Source organism: Pinus tabuliformis, chromosome 9, assembly GCF_031772625.1.
Source record: "Pinus tabuliformis cultivar Carrire ecotype Pingquan chromosome 9, CPIR1, whole genome shotgun sequence".
Lineage (NCBI taxonomy): Eukaryota > Viridiplantae > Streptophyta > Pinopsida > Pinales > Pinaceae > Pinus > Pinus tabuliformis.
This window is the reverse complement of record NC_142307.1, coordinates 1,035,893,090-1,035,902,530: the sequence shown is the minus strand read 5'-3', so window position 1 is coordinate 1,035,902,530 and position 9,441 is coordinate 1,035,893,090. Positions and strand designations below refer to the sequence as shown.

General features: G+C 34.9%; 1 long non-coding RNA gene across 5 annotated transcripts; it reads right to left on the bottom strand.

Moving 5' to 3' along the window:
- Positions 1 to 213: 213 nt before the first annotated feature.
- LOC149152225 (uncharacterized) lies at positions 214 to 8,800 on the bottom strand. Of its 5 annotated transcripts, none has more exons than XR_016262598.1 (6): positions 7,955 to 8,800; positions 7,364 to 7,847; positions 7,091 to 7,263; positions 5,092 to 5,145; positions 4,558 to 4,671; positions 304 to 723 (listed from the first exon to the last, which is right to left on the bottom strand). It is a non-coding gene; the product is annotated as an uncharacterized LOC149152225 (long non-coding RNA). The 5 variants fall into 5 exon arrangements; XR_016262600.1 differs by lacking the exon at positions 304 to 723 and adding an exon at positions 3,715 to 3,753; XR_016262601.1 differs by lacking the exon at positions 5,092 to 5,145.
- Between the last annotated feature and the right edge of the window lie 641 nt (positions 8,801 to 9,441).

Here is a 9,441-nt window from a genome sequence, read left to right as displayed (position 1 = left end):
AAGAACAGTTTGTGTAATTACTTGATGAAGAAGAAATATTAACTAACAAAGAAAAGAAGATTAATTATCACAAGTAATTAACAAGTAAGAAAATCTACTTTACCTTTGATTTTCTAACATAGGGTGCCATCTGTTTTGCTAGGGTGCTAAAACTGTCTTGTAGTGCAATTTTTGTATCTATTGCCTAAAGAAGCAATAGAAATTTTAATAAAGAATGTGCCCTTCTTTGATTTATAATGTATTAACTTGAAAGGTGAAACTACTGCCTAACATGGAGAAAATGCACACACACTTCTGAAATGGACATATTAGGAATTATTTTGTCATGAAGCTCAGTATAATTGGCTCCACATGCCTGCATGATGTCTGAACATTTACGAGACACTTGATAGTAATAGCTCAAATCACTTTTATAATATTCCAGAAAGAGTCCCTCATTTTAAAATCTCTCTCTCTCTCTCTCTCTCTCTCTCTCTCTCTCTCTCTCTATATATATATATATATATATATATTTTGGATTGCATTTCTAACTCAAACCTTTAGGAGGATGAGCTTCAAATGACGTCCAAGCATCACAAACTAACAAATTCATCAGAAAAGTTTAGATGAAGTAAAATGGGGTAGAAAACTACTAAAAGATGAGATAACATTAACAAATTTTCAGTCACTGCGGTTCACCTGCTCTTTGATCTGCCTTGATATCAGGACCAAGGCAAACAGTGCCTGCAAAAGAAGGAACTGTAACTTTGGAAGATAGTGAATATGTATACAATTCATGAAAAATTATATATACATAAGGGCATTCTATGTCCAGAGGCTTGGGTGAAAAGCTGCAAAATCCTTTGACACTGACAAGATCCATGTATTTCTTCTCAAAAATACAGCATACCAGGGGTTCTATGTATCTATGTGCTACCTTTAAGACGATGATTTTCCTCACTACTTAAGGTTTACACCTATAATCTATACTTACACTTTTACAAAGCTTATGAAATTTGGACATGTTTAACAAGTAATCACACTATTGCAAACTGACTAGGAGGCATATATATGTATATTTATCATTTTCAAAATGTGGACAATATTTACAAAATAACCCAAAAAGGCATATATGTATATTCACGATTTTCACTATTTACGAAACTGACCAAGAAGGTATTTACAGTAGCTCTGTAAGGTAACCAAGGCAAAATTTACCATATCTATACGAATGCATAGAAATCAAGATAATTTACATATTTGCAAAATAAATGGGGTCATTACATTACAACAATTTGTTATTGGGTTGAATTTTTTCAATGGGGGATGAGGATCACCGTAGAGATGACTTTTAAAATGGTGAGGAGATATCAAAATCCACCTAGCTTTGATTGAGCACTGGTTTTCAAACAAAACCCATACAATCAGTATCCTGGTAGATGAGGAATTATAATCCTTATTAGCCAATGAAATGGAATTTAGCCATCACATTTAAATAGGCCCCAGATTATGTTTTGGAGACTAGGGCAAGACTGAAGATGAAAAAACAGAATTTCTGTCGCTGTTGGCAGGCAAAATCTAGCTGGAAAGCACATCAGCACATTAAAGGTAACAGGTGTTTGAAAAGGGGAAAGAGGGGCAAAATATTTCATTTGACTGTGTCTCTTTTAGGAATGGATATGTGATTTCAGAGAGAGCACTGATTCGTAAATTTATGGGTGGAAACATTAAAGAAATGTAAAATTATTTGTGTTCCGGGGGATTTCTACTATTTCTCAATAAAGTTGGAAAAGAATTTTACGTAGTGAACTATATTCTTTCAATATTGTTAAACCCTTCTCCAAATACTGGGATGAGAGCTTTGGTCTAGTTAAACCATCTACCTAGGCCAGTTCAGTTTTTTTGTCACAGATAAAGACTACAAATCCAAGAATATTTTGGTCAAAATAAGGAAAATTGGACCCTTTCCAGTGAAGGCTGGAAGAAAGAACAGTTAAAATCAAAGAGATAAATAAAGGGGACTCACTCTATCTGGTCAAGTGTTAGGCTGCAGTATAGGATAAAATGGGAGGAAAAAGACCACAATTTCAAATCTATACATAATTTTTTATAAGCAACTCTGTAAAGAAATAAATTTACTAAGAAAATATTTGGCTACAGCTTGGGATGAAGGTAAGGAAGGTTAATTGGTAGATAAATAGCTAAAACAAAGAGATCGGTCGTTCAAGGAATGGGGGAGTGCTCTTTGAGGATTTAACCAAAGAAAGACAATATCAAATCTATTCTCTTAATCCCACCTGTCTAAATTGAATAGCTGTCTATTAACATAAAGTTGTTGCATTTACAAGCTTGGTTTATGCAAACAAAAATGCAGACATGGAAACAGACACCTCAACATCATCCAAATGCATTTTGATAAGGGGGAAACCATAGGTCACAGGTTCAAATCCAATGGAGCCCCTCAGGCTTACCAACTATTCTTGTGGGTGGAGATCAAGCGACCTCCATCCAGATATTCCATGGAAGGGGGTGGAAGATCTTGTAAGGTTTCCTTAGAAAATATATAAATGCAGTAGAGAATATTTTCGTCTTGGTCAAAGCATATGGAAACCTAAAGCTTCTAATCAAAAGGTGCTTCAAAAGTTCAAACTTAATGGAAAGTGGAATCTTAGAATCACAATATTTTTGTTTGGACTTTGGAGGCATATAAATTCAATGTCGCAAACATAACCATCAGAATAAAATCAGCAAGGGTAAGGAAAACCCAAAAATCATAAATATCATTGTAACAATCTTTTGGGCCACTTAAAAAATCACTGATTTTTTAGCCAATAGAATCGGCTAGTCCCAAAAAAACATTATTTCATGATTTTTTCACGATAAAATCAGGATGTTTACAACATTGAATAAAATGATTTGCATCCACTAATTTTTTTAAATAAGGCATAAGGAACACCCTGGAGATTGTGATACCTTAATAGAGGATCTGATTGATATTTATAAAACTTGGTCAAGTAGGAGATTTTTTCAGACTCCAAATAACTCTAAATTAAATTTAATGTGGAGAGTCATCACAAGACAACTTGAAACAGAGGAATTAGTAGTAGGAACCATACTAAATTTTATGCTTATCATGCAATGGTGAGGACAAATTCTGGTTTCCACGAGGTTGAACTGTGCTCTTGAGCTAAATCCCTGTCAATCTCTTAGCATGTATGGTTTAAAACAAAGCATGAGATAACTTCCCATGAGATATGTAGGCTATCATAAGCTTTTGAAGAGTCTAGGACTACAAACTGAAAGGTTTAAGCAATAAGGTCATACCTAAGGGACTAATGCCCACTCTAAATTAGACAAAAAAAAAAAAAATCACAACCAGTTGATTAAAGAGCATAGATGACTAAAGGGGCCATGTACTGTTCCTACCAAAAAGCACTGCTCTAATCCAATAAATTGGACTCGTTAATAAAAATATTGAGTCTTGTGTAAACAACCATCTCTCTTTGCATAATTACTTGATCGTGATGAAATAGCTAGCATGTCCACAACTCTTGAATAATTGGAGCAAATCCATAATCATGTTGGGGCAAGGTATTTTATTTAATTTTCTGACACATACAATTATATTTAATCAGATAACCTAACTATAGCTTTACTATATAGTATAATGTTAACATACTACCAAAATACATAGGCACTTGCTCTTTTTAAAGAATCAGATCTCCTCATAAATGCTTCTATTGAGGTCAAATGCTTATCCTCCTCTCGAAATTTCTACATAGAATACAGAAATGATAAATTATTCAACTGTTAATTATCATTGAATAGTAGAGTATTTTTTTCCTGAGAATAAGATTGGTAATAGATGCAAGAATAAATACATAAGGTAAATTTTTAAAATTTCATATAATTTTAGTTCTGCGAACTGAGTTACATCACATTTCAAAAGTTGAAACTACAAAGTTATAGCGTTTCAGGAAATTGTCTTACCCGTAGCCAGCCTAAAGTGGGATGACACAGGAATGAGAAAATTCATCTTTATTAATCACATTACAAAGTTACAAACAGTAACTATAGATTCAAGACATAAATGATGTACAACCTAAGATCTTTCTATACAACATATCATTCATTGAAACTTTTTTCTTGCAACATGTTAGATACAGTTATAAAGTTGTAATATGATGGAAAAACTGCATTACATGATTAAAAACACCACTGTACACTAAATAATAATATCCATGGCTTCCATTATTGGCTGCCTTAGTGCTAAAAGTTAAAATCCTTTGACCAAGCACTCAAAATTATTAGACATAAAAAGATTAGTTTCATTTATGTAAGGCATCGTCAACTTACTTATTCTCAGTTGATTAAAATTTAGAACCATAGAAATCACAGGCTTAAGCAAATTTCTTGTATTTTAAAAGTAATAGCCCTATCTTTTTAACCACTATACCCAATTATGGACCAATAAAAGTTCGTATGCTAATACTATATGTATGCTTTGTCTACAACTTAGAGAGATGTTCATTTTAAAGTTCAAAGAAACTGTTAACAGCTAAAGCGTTTTAACATTACCTCTAGAGTTCCCAAAATTTGTCCAAGCATTCTCTTATTTCGCTTCACCAAACTTGGATCTTCATCCTTAGGTAAAATCCTCGGTACATTCTCAACTGGTTGGCCTTCTTGTTCCTGGCATGTCAACAAAACCAGTTAATTCTTGTCAAAATACACCTTTAATCCAGAGTAAAAGAGACAAGACCCAAATAAATGTCAACTCACACATTATGCTAATGTTACAAGAAGAAAATGTGTCTCTCTAACTAAGGCTGTTGTAACTTGTTACCGAGCCTTGTAATGTCACATAAGTCAGAATCTAACCAAACTATGATCTCATAAATACAGAGTCACTCAAACAGGCTAACTGCAATAATGGATATATTTCATGATCTAAATAATATGAACCCAGACTAAAATAAAAGGCTAAAATACCCCTGATCCATGAAATGAACTTACAAAAAAAAAAACCCCTCAAAATTGACCTAACTTATTACTGCTATCCACAGAAAACTCATGATGGAAAGGAGATAATATTTTATGTAGAGACATTACAACTCCCTGAAATCACGACATGCATTGGTGTCAACTTGTAGCTGTCAGTTATTTCTGAAAAAGTACAATGACAATAAAATGTTAGTCATTCAACATAAGTATTAAGTATGACAACAGAATATTCTCTTATTACATGATACATCATGAAAATTTCACAGAGAATGAATGTTAAGAACTAATGTCTTATACACATGTACTCTTTCATTCTTTCCAAAATAAAAATGGCCAGGAACTATTAGTGTCTAGCACGTAACATAGAACTTTGGCTTGCAAGTCCATGTTTGATTGGACCAGAGTCTGTTGAAATTCATATATTCAAAGATTTGATGGACATAATTTCAAAGGATTTGGTATAGAGCCAAACGAGTTGTAGTGTGTAGTGTGTACAAGTTTGGCTCTAAAACAAGTGCTGAATGAGGGTAGAAAATGATAGTTGTCTTTTGACTGGAAGATACAATTCTGGTTAGACCGGATCTATTGAAAAGAAAAGATCACAAGATTTTACATGGAATGCTTTCATAGGATTTGGTATAAATTTGAAGGAGTCATATCATGTATGAATTCAGAACTTTTGATTGACAGATCCAATTCAAGCAGGTCAGATCCAATTCAAGCAGGATTGAATACATTGGAAAGTGGGGATTTTAATATTTTTGTTTGACATAAAAACTTCCTCTAACTAATAATAAAACTTAATGACAGAGTTTTTATACAAAAAAAGACAGCCTGTGCGTGCAACCTCCACAAGCCCTAGCAAAAACTAAGAAGAATTTTAGAAAGGGATTCCAAAACCTCGTATCCTTATGTTCTATTGTCTTGGCCTATCTTCCTCATTTATTGTTTATCTTCTTTTTTCAGTTACTGTCAATGAGATGATGTATTTGAGACTAATTCATGGGCTGATGTAGATCATTAAAGTCACTGTCCTAAGAAAAGAACATGTTAATCAAAATTTAACAGACCCGCGGTAATAAATTCTCACCCCACTTGTAATACAAAATCCTTCTTCACTAGAGATATTAGTGGTCTACTTTTCTAGAGATAATGAGAATGATAACTTCAATAAAAATGTAGAGAACTCAACCTTATCCCAAAATGTGGGAGAACACTTTCAGGGCAGGGGATAATTTCGAGTAGTCCTCATACTTGTCCTTATATCTAGCATGAACCCTTATATCCACCATGATCGTAAAGGAGATGGATAATCTCCAAGCTACTTAACAAAGTCTAAACTTCTTGATGATCATGCTTTCAGTGGCAAGGACATCGTGATGAATGTCTCAAATTAGACCTGATACTCCTTACCTAACATTAACTACACAAATTAATTTAGAGGCATACTTTGTCTAGATGGTTAATACACTTCACAAGATATCAATTCTAAGAGAGTATTTTGATAATACATAAGATTACATCAATATCAAATTCAATGACAAGAAAAATCATCTTCAAATGGGTACCATGTTAATAATGGCAAATCTTGTAATATGTACATTTGTTTGCAGATTAAGGATATCTGACATGAACATCGCTATTGATTCATTTGAAAAAGGGCATTCATGAATTTTGTGGGCTATTGGTGGGTGTGTAACTGGTCAAACACCTCCAATAAGGTTATTGTTATCAGCTACAAATTTAAAGCTATGGAAAAGATTTGACACCTTCAACATATTGTTTGTTTACTGATGAAGTTCAATATTTGACACCTTCAATACAATTTCACAATAGAGATTCCATCAGACAACAACAATTAAAATTTACTTGTATTATAGAATTTATACCAGACAATCGAAATTACAGTGTTGTTCACCGTCACAATCTCCTGATTTAAATCTAATGTCCTAATTTAAATCTAGACTTTCCACTGCCCATTTATTCCCTGGAGCCCAGAATACTCATTCTCTATACCAGTAGTTAATCCCAATGCTCTGAATTGAGGACAAATAGGGAAAGAAATTTATGTTATAAATGTAAAGAGAATTCATACTATAGTCTGTACCTATTCTGCAATATCAATTGAGACAAAATATGGAATTCCAAGCCTGCAATGTTTGGTGTTTCCAAGTTCTCAAAGGCTGCAATGAAGCCAATGAATAGCCCAATCAAAATGGTGAACTCCCATTTGAGGACTAGGTACTGAAATATTTCTACCTTTGTTCTGGATCTTCGTTCCTGCGGGAACAAATCATTTTCAATAATTATGTGTGTTTATACACAAGGTAAAACTCTGAGCACCAAGCCTTTAGACACACCTCATAGTCTAGTTCTTTACCAATAGCGTGAGTCATCCGTTTTGGATCCGATAGAGAGAGGGCAATAGGCAAAGCAGGAGCATTATCGCCCGCACCTTCTAAGAGCTAGAGGTAGAGTTCGTGGAGCATTTTCAGAAAGTCAAGTGTACTATGCAAACAGTAGCCCTCTGCTTCCACCCGAGGCTTTCATCTCAGCTACCTCATGTGTTCTGCATTCAATCCCTTAGCCCATATCCTCCCACCACTCTGAAGAGGGAGAGGATGGACAAAAAAGAGGACTAAGAATCCCCCTAGCACTTGTGACCTTCAATAACGAAGCTTTGGAAAGTGGCTATGAAAGGGGACTGCTTCTAGTTTATATTTGACCTTCATCAGTGGCCAATTTTCACCATTCCAAGGACTCCCAATAGCTTGCATAGGCTTCGATGATGGGTAAGGAATCCCCAGGCTTGTCTCCGAGTTTTTGAAGACTCTCACAACTACTCTACTCTAGTGACCATGAACCTGAGTGCCAAAAAAACAAGATACAGGAGAATTAATAACCTAGTAACTACAATATAGGTCGAAAAATTAGAGTTTTATATGAAGGTGGGCATAAAGATGGAACATACACAATACAATGGCAATTCCAAAGAAGAGAAGAGGTGTGGAAGTGCTGCAATTGAGCATTCCGGCACATCTTGCCACAACTCAGTTTCACTGCTAGATTTCTCTCCCACTGTGGATAGAATGCTGCAATGGGTGTTCCCATGATTGCCTGGACGCTCTACACAACACTTCAACTCAGATCCAGATCTGCCAAATTCTTAAATTGGGTTTTTTCAACCAGATTCAAACTTCCAAACAACTAAAAACAACCCTTCATTTCCCATGACAACGGAAGCCCTGAAGTGTTAATTTCAAAAGTGAAAAGGATGCGCAGGCTCGAGGAATTCCGCATGCCCTAGCCATTGTCTTTCTCGTGTGTATTCTCTATATGGGTAGGCTTGCCGCGTCTGCCACTGTATCTGTTGGGTATGCTTGCCATTGCCTTTTCCTATGTGTATTCTCTATCTGGGTATGCTTGTTGCTTCTGCCCGTCTTTGCTGGGTATGCTTGTCGCCTTTGCCCCTACCTCTGCTGGTAAAAAGTTAGTGGCTACCTTTACTGTTACTTGTGCAGTTATAGACTATGCTATCTATCTATGAATCGATCTCAACATGGAGGGGATGCTCCAATGTTGAAGGGGATGCTCCAATGCTGCTCTAATGCTGCCTATCGATCTGGGCATCCAATGCTGCTCTAATGCTGCCTATCGATCTGGGCATCTCTAGATGGAAGGAAGGATGCTATATTGCTGGTATCGCTCACAATGTGGAACTCTCCATCGCCAAGGGCTTCCCCAAATGAAGGAAATAAAACATGCCTGCACATTCTCTTCTGACCTGGGATTTTTAACATGCTATAAAGTCCGACCATAAATATTTTTTCTTTTGTGTTAATTAAGACAAAAAACAATTAAAATAGTCAAGGTTCTTTTGTTTTAATTAAGACTATTAAAATAGTCACTATAATTTTAGTACGATAATTTCGTTTTAAAATAATGTTTTAGTGTAGTAGTGTACTCTAATAAGAAACTATGAATATGAACCAAACTAATAAGTTAGATAATTATGTAGAATAAAATTATTCCAACCTATTGATATTATATTTTGTCATATTCTAATGGATGGTCTAGCTACAAAAATAGAATTTCATAGTTTCAACAATTTTTATGATAGAATTTATTACATTTTATTTAGTCTCACACTTGACCAGTTACACCAAACCAAGCTCAATCATGTTTCTAAGACCCTATGAAACCTTATGGTGACTAGGTCAAGACTTGAACAAGCTCTTAGTGGAACACCATCTTTATGGAATTTGTGAAATATGAGCTTATCTAAGATAAATTCCAAGCATGTTTTGTGATGAATTCTGAGCCCATTCTGAGGGTGAAGTTCAAGCCTTGTCTATGATAATATCTGAGCCCATTCATAGTTGAAATTAGAGTCTATTATGTGGTGAAGGCCGAGCTTTTTGGGAAAGTAAAGAATGCCTAATTTGGCCCTAGTACAAA